The sequence below is a fragment of the Diorhabda carinulata genome, chromosome 5 (assembly GCF_026250575.1).
Source record: "Diorhabda carinulata isolate Delta chromosome 5, icDioCari1.1, whole genome shotgun sequence".
Classification (NCBI taxonomy): domain Eukaryota; kingdom Metazoa; phylum Arthropoda; class Insecta; order Coleoptera; family Chrysomelidae; genus Diorhabda; species Diorhabda carinulata.
The window spans coordinates 3,639,065-3,651,564 of record NC_079464.1 but is presented as its reverse complement, the minus strand read 5'-3'; the positions used below and the strand labels follow the sequence as shown (position 1 = coordinate 3,651,564).

Genomic DNA, 12,500 nt, shown 5'->3' with positions numbered 1-12,500 from the left:
AAATTATGTTCACCACGTTATAGAACGTAAAATTCTCTACAATTTTGATGGCTACAAGTTGTTTGTACGGGCAAAAATGACAGGGAGTAACGGAAAATGATTGGTGGTTACAATATTTTCAATTGAGGGGTTGAAAACGTTTTTTTCATTGGAAATTATGTTTACCACGTTATAGAACGTAAAATTCTCTACAATTTTGATGGCTACAAGTTGTTTGTACGGGCAAAAATGACAGGGAGTAACGGAAAATGATTGGTGGTTACAATATTTTCAATTGAGGGGTTGAAAACGTTTTTTTCTTTGGAAATTATGTTCACCACGTTATAGAACGTAAAATTCTCTACAATTTTGATGGCTACAAGTTGTTTGTACGAGCAAAAATGACAGGGAGTAACGGAAAATGATTGGTGGTTACAATATTTTCAATTAAGGGGTTGAAAACGTTTTTTTCTTTGGAAATTATGTTCACCACGTTATAGAACGTAAAATTCTCTACAATTTTGATGGCTACAAGTTGTTTGTACGGGCAAAAATGACAGGGAGTAACGGAAAATGATTGGTGGTTACAATATTTTCAATTGAGGGGTTGAAAACGTTTTTTTCTTTGGAAATTATGTTCACCACGTTATAGAACGTAAAATTCTCTACAATTTTGATGGCTACAAGTTGTTTGTACGGGCAAAAATGACAGGGAGTAACGGAAAATGATTGGTGGTTACAATATTTTCAATTGAGGGGTTGAAAACGTTTTTTTCTTTGGAAATTATGTTCACCACGTTATAGAACGTAAAATTCTCTACAATTTTGATGGCTACAAGTTGTTTGTACGGGCAAAAATGACAGGGAGTAACGGAAAATGATTGGTGGTTACAATATTTTCAATTGAGGGGTTGAAAACGTTTTTTTCTTTGGAAATTATGTTCACCACGTTATAGAACGTAAAATTCTCTACAATTTTGATGGCTACAAGTTGTTTGTACGAGCAAAAATGACAGGGAGTAACGGAAAATGATTGGTGGTTACAATATTTTCAATTAAGGGGTTGAAAACGTTTTTTTCTTTGGAAATTATGTTCACCACGTTATAGAACGTAAAATTCTCTACAATTTTGATGGCTACAAGTTGTTTGTACGGGCAAAAATGACAGGGAGTAACGGAAAATGATTGGTGGTTACAATATTTTCAATTGAGGGGTTGAAAACGTTTTTTTCTTTGGAAATTATGTTCACCACGTTATAGAACGTAAAATTCTCTACAATTTTGATGGCTACAAGTTGTTTGTACGGGCAAAAATGACAGGGAGTAACGGAAAATGATTGGTGGTTACAATATTTTCAATAAAGGGGTTGAAAACGTTTTTTTCTTTGGAAATTATGTTCACCACGTTATAGAACGTAAAATTCTCTACAATTTTGATACCTACAAGTTTTTTGTATGAGCAAAAATAACAAAGATATTTGTCAGATAATTTAGGAAAATTATTATTACATATTTACAATTAGGTATTATGAAAGTTTTTTTCAAAATCTAGTTTTACCTTGTTATAAACGATAAATTTCCCCATAATTTTGATCTAAACAAGTTTTTTGTATGAGAAAAAACGACAGAAATATTTATTAGAGAATTTGGGGGTTGAGATATTTTCAATTAGGGACGGAGGTAATTTATTGTTTGCGAAAAAAAATTTTCATTTTTCGACTCATCCTCCCTAACATTCATAAATAGTGGTTGGAAAAGCAAAAATATCGATATTCAGACTACGTAACTCGTCTGAGTTAAATGCATAGGCATTCGGTAACTTTCAGAATACCCTCGTAATCATAACACAATATCAAGTATTTATTTTGGAAAATTTAAGCAACGATAACGTGTCATCGTATTCCTTTATATAAAAAAACAATTCAGAATCTCATATATTTCGACAGTATCTACTCTTTCTGCTCCATTAATTCAAATGAAAATTAGTCTCATTTTCGTTAGAGTTTCATTAATTTTCCCGATTAATTCTCCTACTTATCGAAATTGCGTCTGTTGTTCGTTTTATTTTTATTAAACTATGCATCCCAAGGATGATTCTAAATTTCATCTGAATAATTTTCTGCCAAATATTGCCAAGAAAATTGCCAAGAAACTTTTGTAAGGTTAGGTTAGGTTTTTTGATAAAAATAATGCATTTGCAAACTTTTCTCACAGAAACTCTTCTGCGCATGCGTCAATCATCATGACATTTCATACACAGATAGATCTTGATGAGATCAATCGAACAAAGTTATCCATGATTCGATATCTGTTGGCCTTCCTGGGATAATGGCCACTTCCGGTATTTCCGGAAGTAAATGTTTCCGCATAAAATATATTTGACAAATCGATTTCTCGTAGTCTATGTACAGATGATAGTCGTGGGGAAGCTTATCAATCTCTTACCATCGATTTTTTTATATACAGGATGGATTTATAGTAATAACGAAAAGCAGTCAAAAAAGAATCTTTATATACGAGGTATGTTCACAAGTAAAAAGTTCCGTTTAGTTGTAAATACTTATACAGGGTGTCCTACAACGAGTTATACCTATCTGTATAGGGCAAAATACTTATAGTAAAATCATGAAAATTTCTACGTTTGGGTTTTAAGATACGATCTTTTTAACTAAAATATTTTCAAAAATGACTAACTGCCCGTTCTACCGGAAGTCGATTGTAACTTTGTTATTTTCAGTATAACATCCTGTATATCAGTACATTTTTGAAATCTATGTGATATTTTAGTATACTTTTGTCTAAAAACTTTTTTCGAAAAATGCATACTTTTTGAGTTATTAATTTTTTTGTAAAAAATTTGACCCTTGCAGACGCTTATAAATTATTTTTTTACGACGATACCCTTAACGATATAAAAATGGTTTTTATTCGGTTATTGTTAACAAGGTCAGATGTATTTTAATCTAGGTCCAAAAATTTCTCATTTTATACAGGGTGTGTATAGAAAGTGTTCAAAGTTTAACTTCATAAATATCAAATTTCCTCATTTTTTTGAATAGAACCACCCGGTTTTTCCTATTTTAATGCATTCAGGGATAAAAAATAAGGTAAATTCGTGTATACTTTCTTATACTTAAAATGGCTCGTTCTCAATTTAATAACGAATAAATAAAATTTAGACTACACCTACATCTCTAAAAATAATACAGAAAACGGTAAGGTTTAGGTATAGGAAAGTAAACGTGCATTTTTTACTCCTGAATGCATTAAAATAGAAAAAAACGGGTGATTCTATTTGAAAAAATGAAGAAATTTGATATTTATGAAGTTAAACTTTGATCACTTTTTATACACACCCTATATATAATGAGAAATTTTTCAATATAGATTCAAATACGTTTAACCTTGCTTAAAGCAACCCAATAGAAACCATTTTCATATTTTTAAGGGTATCCTCGTAAAAAAATAATTTATAAGGGTCTGCAATGGTCAATTTTTTTACAAAAAAATTAATAACTCAAAAAGTATGCATTTTTCGAAAAAAGTTTTCAGACAAAAGTATACTAAAATTTTACGTAGATTCAAAAATGTATCAGTATATAGGGTGTTCTGTTTAAAGTAACAAAGTTACAGTCGACTTCCGGTAGTACCGGAAGTTAGTCATGTAACCTAACCTAACCTAACCAAACGTTTACAGATACAGAAAAATTATTTTTTATACGAAAATCTGCGAGTTGTTAATGAACTGATTTCAAAATAGATACTCCTTTTAAGTAATAAATCGTATATTCCAAAATTGAATAGAAATTTTTACTGAAACATATTTTCTTTAACCGATATAACCTCACAAGTTGTCAATAACATCTGGTACAAATCCGGTTGAAAAAGCGTTCACGGAAAATAAGTCGGACATCGTCGGAATCGTAAATCGACATCATCAATATCGAACTTTACCTCTACAAATAATATCAATCAAATGATAACATGACAGACAACCGAACAGGCACCGGTAATTGATTGCTTTCCGACTTGTTGATACTGACTTGTACCTAGAATGGAAAAAAAGCGAAACTTATCGAACGTATCGAACTCATTGAACATCGTTGGGAAAAGTTTTCTTTGTTAGGCCAAGTACTTCTGGGATTATCCTTGTAAAAGTCGAGATGTTTATGTTTTTAATCCTTCTACTTAGAAACCTCTCATATTTAGACAATTCCCGAACAATTTATTAGAAACAGGAACCTCAATTAACGTTATCTTAATGAGCAATCTTATATTCAACGTTCCTCAGATCATCGTGAACCGTTTTCCTTTGTTTCAAAGTTTTTTGGTTTAAACTTTAGACAAACACAAAAAAAATCCATATCTTAATCAAGTTTATTTACAAAATGACTCCAAAAAACAGACGCTGGTTCAAACTTTGTTTTTAACCACCTACCTCAAGTTCAACTAAGTTATAAAACTAAAAAAAAAAAACATTATTTGATACAAAAACTATCATGTATAATTTTTACGTCACTATTTTTATTAATTTCACGTTACTAATTTATGAAATTCAATAATTCTAACAAATATTTATTTTCGTTTTATTTGCCCATGATAATTTATAACAGTCGAACATTAACATTTGGTGTAATTGTTTCCATAATCGCCGAGTATAGGTTGAAACATGAACTATTCACACTCCTACTACCACAAGATGTTAAATAACCACAGTCACATAATATAAATCAGCCCGAAACGTTGCCGATTTTAAGTTTAAGTCGTATGACTGAAGTTAGGTTAGATACAGAAAATAATTTATTTTTATATTATTGTGTATTACAAAAAAACTGTATACAATGTGGCCTCGTCTTGAATTTAATATGAATACAATGATTCTTATTATCCCTACTTTACCATTAATACTATACATAGGTATAGAAAATATTGAATCATTATAATAATTTATCGAATTTAATAAATAAATTCTTCATTCTATAGTAAATATGATTGAAAAATAATCACAAAGCTTTGTTAGTTTTCTAAACATTAAAATACTAGACTTCTGTTTTGTCGAGACAATGCGGCAACATTGCTAACAATAGTTCGTTGTCGAACAAATTATGACTATTGGTGCTACAACCGCCATCCATACAGCGTCTATCGCTGGGTATTAACTTAATACGAGATATTCGCATTGATCATGATTAATTCATTCTAGCTTTTAAATCAATTCAAATTGCAATGTCATAATTCAATCAAGAAATAATTTTAAAACAAAATTGTTATAACACAATGTTTTACAGCAAGAATTTAGAGAACCAGATTATTTTATATATACGTATAGCAAACCTCAAAATTATTGTTTTGTTTCACGTATATTTATTTCCTAGTATAGAATATATTTAAAAAATTTCTATTTCGTTATTTTATATCAAGTTTCTTTTAAAATAAGCTTTTATATAACGATTTATTTGGAAACGATAAAATCAAAGATGGCGACGTGACGTCACTTATAATACATCGTAGTACTGAGCCGAAAATATTCCACCAAAAAAAATTGTATAAACCATTCAATTTAACACTCGAGACTGTTTCGGAAGTTATACCCCTACTAAAAAGTATATATTTCCATACAACAAGTTCTAAAACGGAAATTAGTCTGCAACATAATGTAATATCGATGAAATAAGAAAAACAAAACAATAATCGGCATTGGTGTCTATCCAAGTTGCGGACTTCAAAGGGTTCTCTACTAAGTAATTAAATTTTGATAAATATATATATATATATATATATATATATATATATATATATATATATATATATATATATATATATATATATATATATATATCTGGCGTATTACTAGATACAAAGTGGGAACATATTATTAGATGATATTTACTAGATATTACACCAGAGACTCTCAAACTGTTTTAGGAACGATTCAATTTTACATATTTATTCCGGATATTTCCTTATTTGTAAGATAAAGACTCTTTGTGGTCGAAATTCACCTCTACATTGTTGTTTGAGATGATTTTTGGAATTAAGATGATTTTTTATTTGATATAGAGCACGTAAAATCAAATTTGAAAAACAACAGAAGAACTAAAGGTTTCCCTTGACATAACATTCGATAATTCGTGTCATTAATAAAAAAAAACACATATTTATACCAAAAAAATCGATTTTATCGTCACCGTGGACCAGATCTGGACTATAAGGTGGATTAGGAAGCAATTCGAAGTGTAATTCGTTCAATTCAACCAGTGGATATTCCATGTTTATCCCAATATACTGAAGCTATAAATTTCCCAACTGACTATTTGTGTGTTTGGACGTGGTTTCCTGGAATAACCACCTCAATTGGTTGACCAGAACGTTCACCGTCATCGATGTCGATGTTCGACCACGTTTAAATCCAACAAATGGTTGTTTTCAATAAATCAGAGTCCAGATCACAGTTTTGAAGCCTTTGTTGAGCTTGTACAGTATTTTTTAGCAAGAATCAATGATTAAATAACGCAAATTTCATTTCCTGGGACGTTTTTTCTATTAAGTTCCCTCTATTCCAAATCTCCGATCCTCCCCATGTGACTTCAGTAGCAGATTTAAAGCGGGATAACCAACTGATGCTTCAGATATTATATTCTTGGATGTAATCCTCGGAGACGGAAGTGATAAATGACATTTCAATATATTTGAATGGAAATTTTCTTTCTAAAGGAAACTGTGACTAATATATATATTTTTTTCTTTGAAAAAGTTTTATCTAGTGGAAAGAATCTTCGAATTTATCATGTGACTTCACATTAGAACGAATCTCAATAAAATAAATCAGTTTTCAACTTTAGAAATTACCGCTCGATGAAATTTCGAAAACAAAAAATAAATTTTAGTTTAGTTTTTAACCCACCCTGTATACGGACGGTCGTTATATGTCGTTATAGTTTGAAACTAGAACTTACTACGCTAAATAAATAATTATTCATCGATTAGTAATTATATACAGGGTGTATATACATCTTTCCTATTTTTATTTATAAAAAAAATTGTTTTCTATTAAATGATCTTTCGATAACCCTCCAGACGACGTCAGTGGTTTTATGAATCTTAATTGGCAAGGACCTGCCATAAATTTTATTCCCTTATCCTTTATTAGATATGAATCCGAGGTAACTGAAGTTTATAAATCTCGCTCGGAATCTTCTTGTTGGAGAAGTCTCAAAAGTTAATTTTAATTAAGATTTTCGTTTATCGCGTTTGTCGTTTTAATGGAGAGTCAACCAGTTTCATTCTAAAGTCATTAAGTCGATAATTTAACTCATAAACAGGAAATATTTGTTGATTCATGTTGTAAACCTTTTAATACCGAAATAATTATTATAAAGTAACCGTTCCACTGGATTCCACCTCTACTAATTAGAATCGGAATACATAAATATCAAAATAAGTGTAAAAACTATGTCATTTGAACCCTTATAGAGATAAAAACACAAACTACAGAAATAATTTGTTTCCTAAAAACGAGTTAATTTAGTTAAAAACAATATTATAGGATAACAAAGTAACGCAATTTATAGTCAGACTTGAGCCCGAGACCGTTTGAATGCAAGACGACGACCTAACCGCGCGACTGTAACCGCATTTTTGTTACAAACTATTTTAATTCAATAATATTGGTGATAATATAATAAAACAATTTATTTTACACAATACACAAAATCCAAGTAAATTTTCCTAGCATTTAAGAAAATAATTTCTTTAAGCTTCATACGTAGAAAAATGGTTAATTTGAAATTGTGGATACCCCGAATGCCCTAACCTAACTCCGACCCTGTTCGTTTCTAATGTTGCTTCACGCGATATTAAGAGTTTGACCAATTTTTTTTTATCGAATCGTGTATTGTAATTAAAAGTGAGAAAAAGTTTACGAAATTTCAAGTTAATACATTGATTAGTTAAAAACATTCACGGTAGGCAATTCACTAAACACACACAAGCGAATATGGTGACGCGATGTTGCCACCTTTCGAATTTAAACATTTCATTACAAATTCTCGATTTAGGAAGTTATTTATTGTAAAATATATAAATATGATATTTATATAAAAATTTCCGTATTATTTCTGAGGCACTATAATAAAGAAACATCGGAGTTTATTTATAAAAGAGGGATATAAAAAGTGTCTTTGACCTGTCGGAAGTTGTGGTTCCGCCATTTTTTATCATTTAAGATATCTTTTATCAATGTTACCAACCTTTTAGTTGGTAACGTTCCTTTGATAACTAATTGAAATATACTGTAGGACCGTCATTAAAATTTTACGTTGAAAAAGTTAGATGTGTCTTTCCAAGCCCACTGTATACATATTCGAGTTTTAACTCACTAGATAATAAAACGTACTTGACTCAGTATCCCCATCTCTTTTACATTTAATCAAATTGATTTATTACTTTTTGTTTAAAGTCTATTTTCAGTTGATTCTGTTATATGTCCCGTTCCCTATGGTCCCTAATGTAGAAAAATATAAGGACTAAAATAGAATGGGCTAATAAATATACTACCACTAATAGTTATCTAGTAATTTGGCTTCTTACTGCCGAGTTAATTAAAATAACCCAAGTGGAAAATTGAATTCCTCAGAGAATTCATGGTTAGATAAAGAGAAATAAATAGATTACCTCCAGGACATTTTATAATGACTCATATTAAACAAATAACAAAGTAGAAATGATTTTTATACTACATATAAAAAAATTTAGGTATTTTATAAACGAATTGGCAACCCTGTCAGTTCTGTCTACAGCGCTCTAACAATGTCTATCGCGATATAGAGATGGACACGGAAAATACTAAAGTTACTAAATAACCAAATTAATAATTTTAATAAAAAAAAATAAAAAAATGAATATGGCAAACTTAAAATTAGGATTAGATTCGAGATATTGATATCAATATAATGAAAATCTCTAAAATAAAAATTAACCGCTTGGTGTAATCAAATTTTGTAGTTGATTGTGATAATAAAAAATTTAACATGTATAATGAAGAATTATAATCTGTTTAAATCAATTATTCACAAAACATATATATCCATTTATATCAATATCAATGATAAATACACATTATCAGAAGTATAAACGTATCTATGTATTCAATATACATTGTGTGCGAATAAGGAAAAAATCGTTCATAATTAAATGTTTTTCCACCCAAAGACAACTGTTATTTTTTAATCGAAATAAGTTCAAGTAGAAGCTCCCAACTCTATACTAGTGCATTCGTTCATTACAATCGACGTTATTAATAAATTTTAGAATGTAGAAATTTCAAATTTGCATTAAGAATGTGACTGTTGATTTCTGAATAACGGAATGTTGGGAAATAATAACGAAAACTGAAGAAAAGAGTAAAATATAACTGCTAAATAAGCTCATATTCCTTGGAAGAATGTCTTTAGAATTCTAAATCAAAACGAGACTTAAAATACAGTGAGATCTGCACGACTTTTTGTATATCTTAAATTTTATGCATCTAGAATATCGATGCACCCGGTATATTTTAAATTGGTAGTAATGAAACACCACCGTACGTTGTTTATGACAGTTTGATATCAGGAGTGCAGCCATGTTGAATGTTATTATCGTAATTGGGAATCGAATGGCGGTTATTGATGATGATGCAAAATGCCGTTAAATGCAACCTCATCGGAGGAGGAAATTAAATTTTTTAAATAGATTTGTTATGTAAATAAATAGAAACTACCACACACGATTTGATATAATCTAAAAAAATTGACTTGAATAAAAATTATGTAAAGGTCATAGAGATATATGTAATATCTCTATGGTAAAGGTAGATAGAAAGTTGAGATAACAACGAACGCCATCTCGTACGGAGTAGATAAACTAGACTGTATTATTGTTGAGGTACTACCATTGTTTTCATTTTTGACACTACATGCCACTATAATTTAGGAGTCGAATAACCTTGATATTGTTTACAAACAGTGGCGTACATATTTATTATTAATTAAGGTAAATATACATATTTTTTTTGTTATAGTAACAATATTAATATTTTTAAAGTGGTAAAATATAAATATCTACGCGGTATTGTGTCTAAATAAGTATTCTTGTTAACAAGCTTTGTGTTCAGTCGTCAGAAGGACTAGAATAGGACAATGACGTCCTTATCATTGTATACAGTGCTTATCTCGACAATTTCCTTTTCGACATACATTACGAGCGTTTGGTCAAGTGGTTTTTATGAATTTTAGCGTTGAAAGTGAACGATGAAAAGTGGAAATATTTCTAGGAAAACCGTAAAATAGAGAGTGTGGAGATATCTCGATGGATATGAACGTTTAGAGAAGCATTGAGATTTGTAAGGCATCAAGTTTATGAAAAAAATATGGCTATATATTTCTAAAAAGAGTACATAGACAAATAAATAGTCAAAAAAGGTTAATTGAAATTTCCAATTAATTTGTTATATGAATTTTTATGACGTTCCTCGTAGCAACAAAAATGAAAACTAATAATCGGAGGTCAATACGGATAGTTAGAATATTAGATTTATTTAACATGTCCTGATTCCGCAAAATATAAAATTCATTTCCAATTATTTTTGCTGTATCTACAATTTCAATTTACTCGTTTGAAACGGAAACAAAAATTTAATTACATAGTTGTAGCCAATCTAATAAATTGTAACATAAAAACAATTATCATTCGTTCGTTTTTAATTTAGTTTCTAGTGACTGTTTTTCAAAGTTTTTGCTCCATGAATTTTTATCTTGTTTGTGAGATACACGCAGAAAAAAACACAGATTTAATTGCATATTTTCACAAGGGAATACGGTCTTCTGTTCATCATCTACTAGTTTAAACATAAATTTTAAAAAAGAAAATAAATGTTCGCGGCAGTCAACGTGTTGAAAGAATCATATCGTGCTTTACAACCATCGTGAATTAACCACCATTTGTAACCACGATTATTTCGATCAAGCTTACTTCTTATTCTGAATATAATTTGTTGTTTGTTTGACAACTAGGTTATAAATTGTTTCAAGTACAATCTATTGCGGTCGACACGCAACACTTAATAATTCATCAGAATATTAACAATATTGTGACTTAATTCTCTACCTCATTATTTTTTCACTCGGAAGGACAATGTAAGATAACGTACCCATTAATTTGATATATGTATCGAGATAATGTAGTATAAACAAATATACAAAAAATACTTACTTGAATTTTTTTCGTAAGTTAATCAATTCCATGTTTAAATTTGGTAACTTTTTAATCGAAATAATAACACATTAAATAACACTACTTTCTCACTTCATAATACTACAGTTAAAACATAAATTTTCAAGTTGGTGATGACGGATTTCGTTAAATACACCAGTGTTGCCGGCTCTCAATAAATAAACATTTTAGTATTTATTATTTATAATACAATGAAATATTTATAGCCCGGCTTTAAATTATCTACTCATTTATCGTTTGTATTGTAATATATCTTAGTTTGACGGTTTCATTTTTGAAGATGATTTGAAAGCTTTGTTGTCGGTGGCTGCACCTCCAACGTAACGAATAAATAAATTCGATAACATGAAAGTTATTTATGGTATTTTTATACACCCAAACAACATTTTTTGATACATGTTTTAACTGGAATAATAACACAGTAAACAACACAAATATTTCATTACTTTCTCAGTTCATATACAGTTAAAACTTCAATCTTTAAGTTGGTAATGACAGATTTCGTGTTTCCTGTTCTCGTGAAAAAAACTTTCGTATTTATTATTTATAATACAATAAAATATTCATTGATATAAGATTTAATTTTAGTAAAAATAAATAATATTATCAGGAACTATATATACCAAAATAGAATCTGGTTATTTTGGTGAGAAATTAAATTCATATTTATATATATATTTAGAGTTTTATGTAAAACCGGCAACATCTGAATCATATATGATATTTCTTCTCCCATTAGTAATAAAGAGGGAAAAATGTTTTTTCCTCCTGTTATTGTGGAGTGTATTTAATTCATTTTAATTGGGTTACATTTTGTGGATTATTTCTTGTGGATTTTCCTAAACCCGCTGTCTTTATGATTGCGTCGCGGGATCGTTTCTCGAGAGCAACTAGTAATAAATTATATGAAAATATCTTACAGAAAATGGCGGTCGATGAAACGGAAAACTCATTCTGTAGTGTAACGCTTTTTTTTAATAATAAATCAGTGAAACTGGTAAATAAGTTTGTTAAAAACATTGAGTTTATAATGAAATACTCAAAAGAAAAATTGATTGTTAAAAAAGTGGATTTACCATAAACATTAGTGATTGTTTTTAAAAATGTGATCGAGATTTATGAAGGGTATGTATTATTTTATTTATTTCACTTTAAACATTTATATATATATACCGGGTGTTTGTTGTAGTTGTTTTGTTTTACATTATATGTACTTAACCATATTTTAAACGATCAGTAATATATTTTTTTAC

At 29.4% G+C, this 12,500-nt stretch overlaps 1 protein-coding gene across 1 annotated transcript in view; it reads right to left on the bottom strand.

The window, feature by feature from the left end:
- The window catches only part of LOC130893996 (TWiK family of potassium channels protein 7-like), a 93,093-nt gene that overhangs the window by 14,346 nt on the left and 66,247 nt on the right, over positions 1-12,500 (bottom strand). The window lies entirely within an intron of this gene.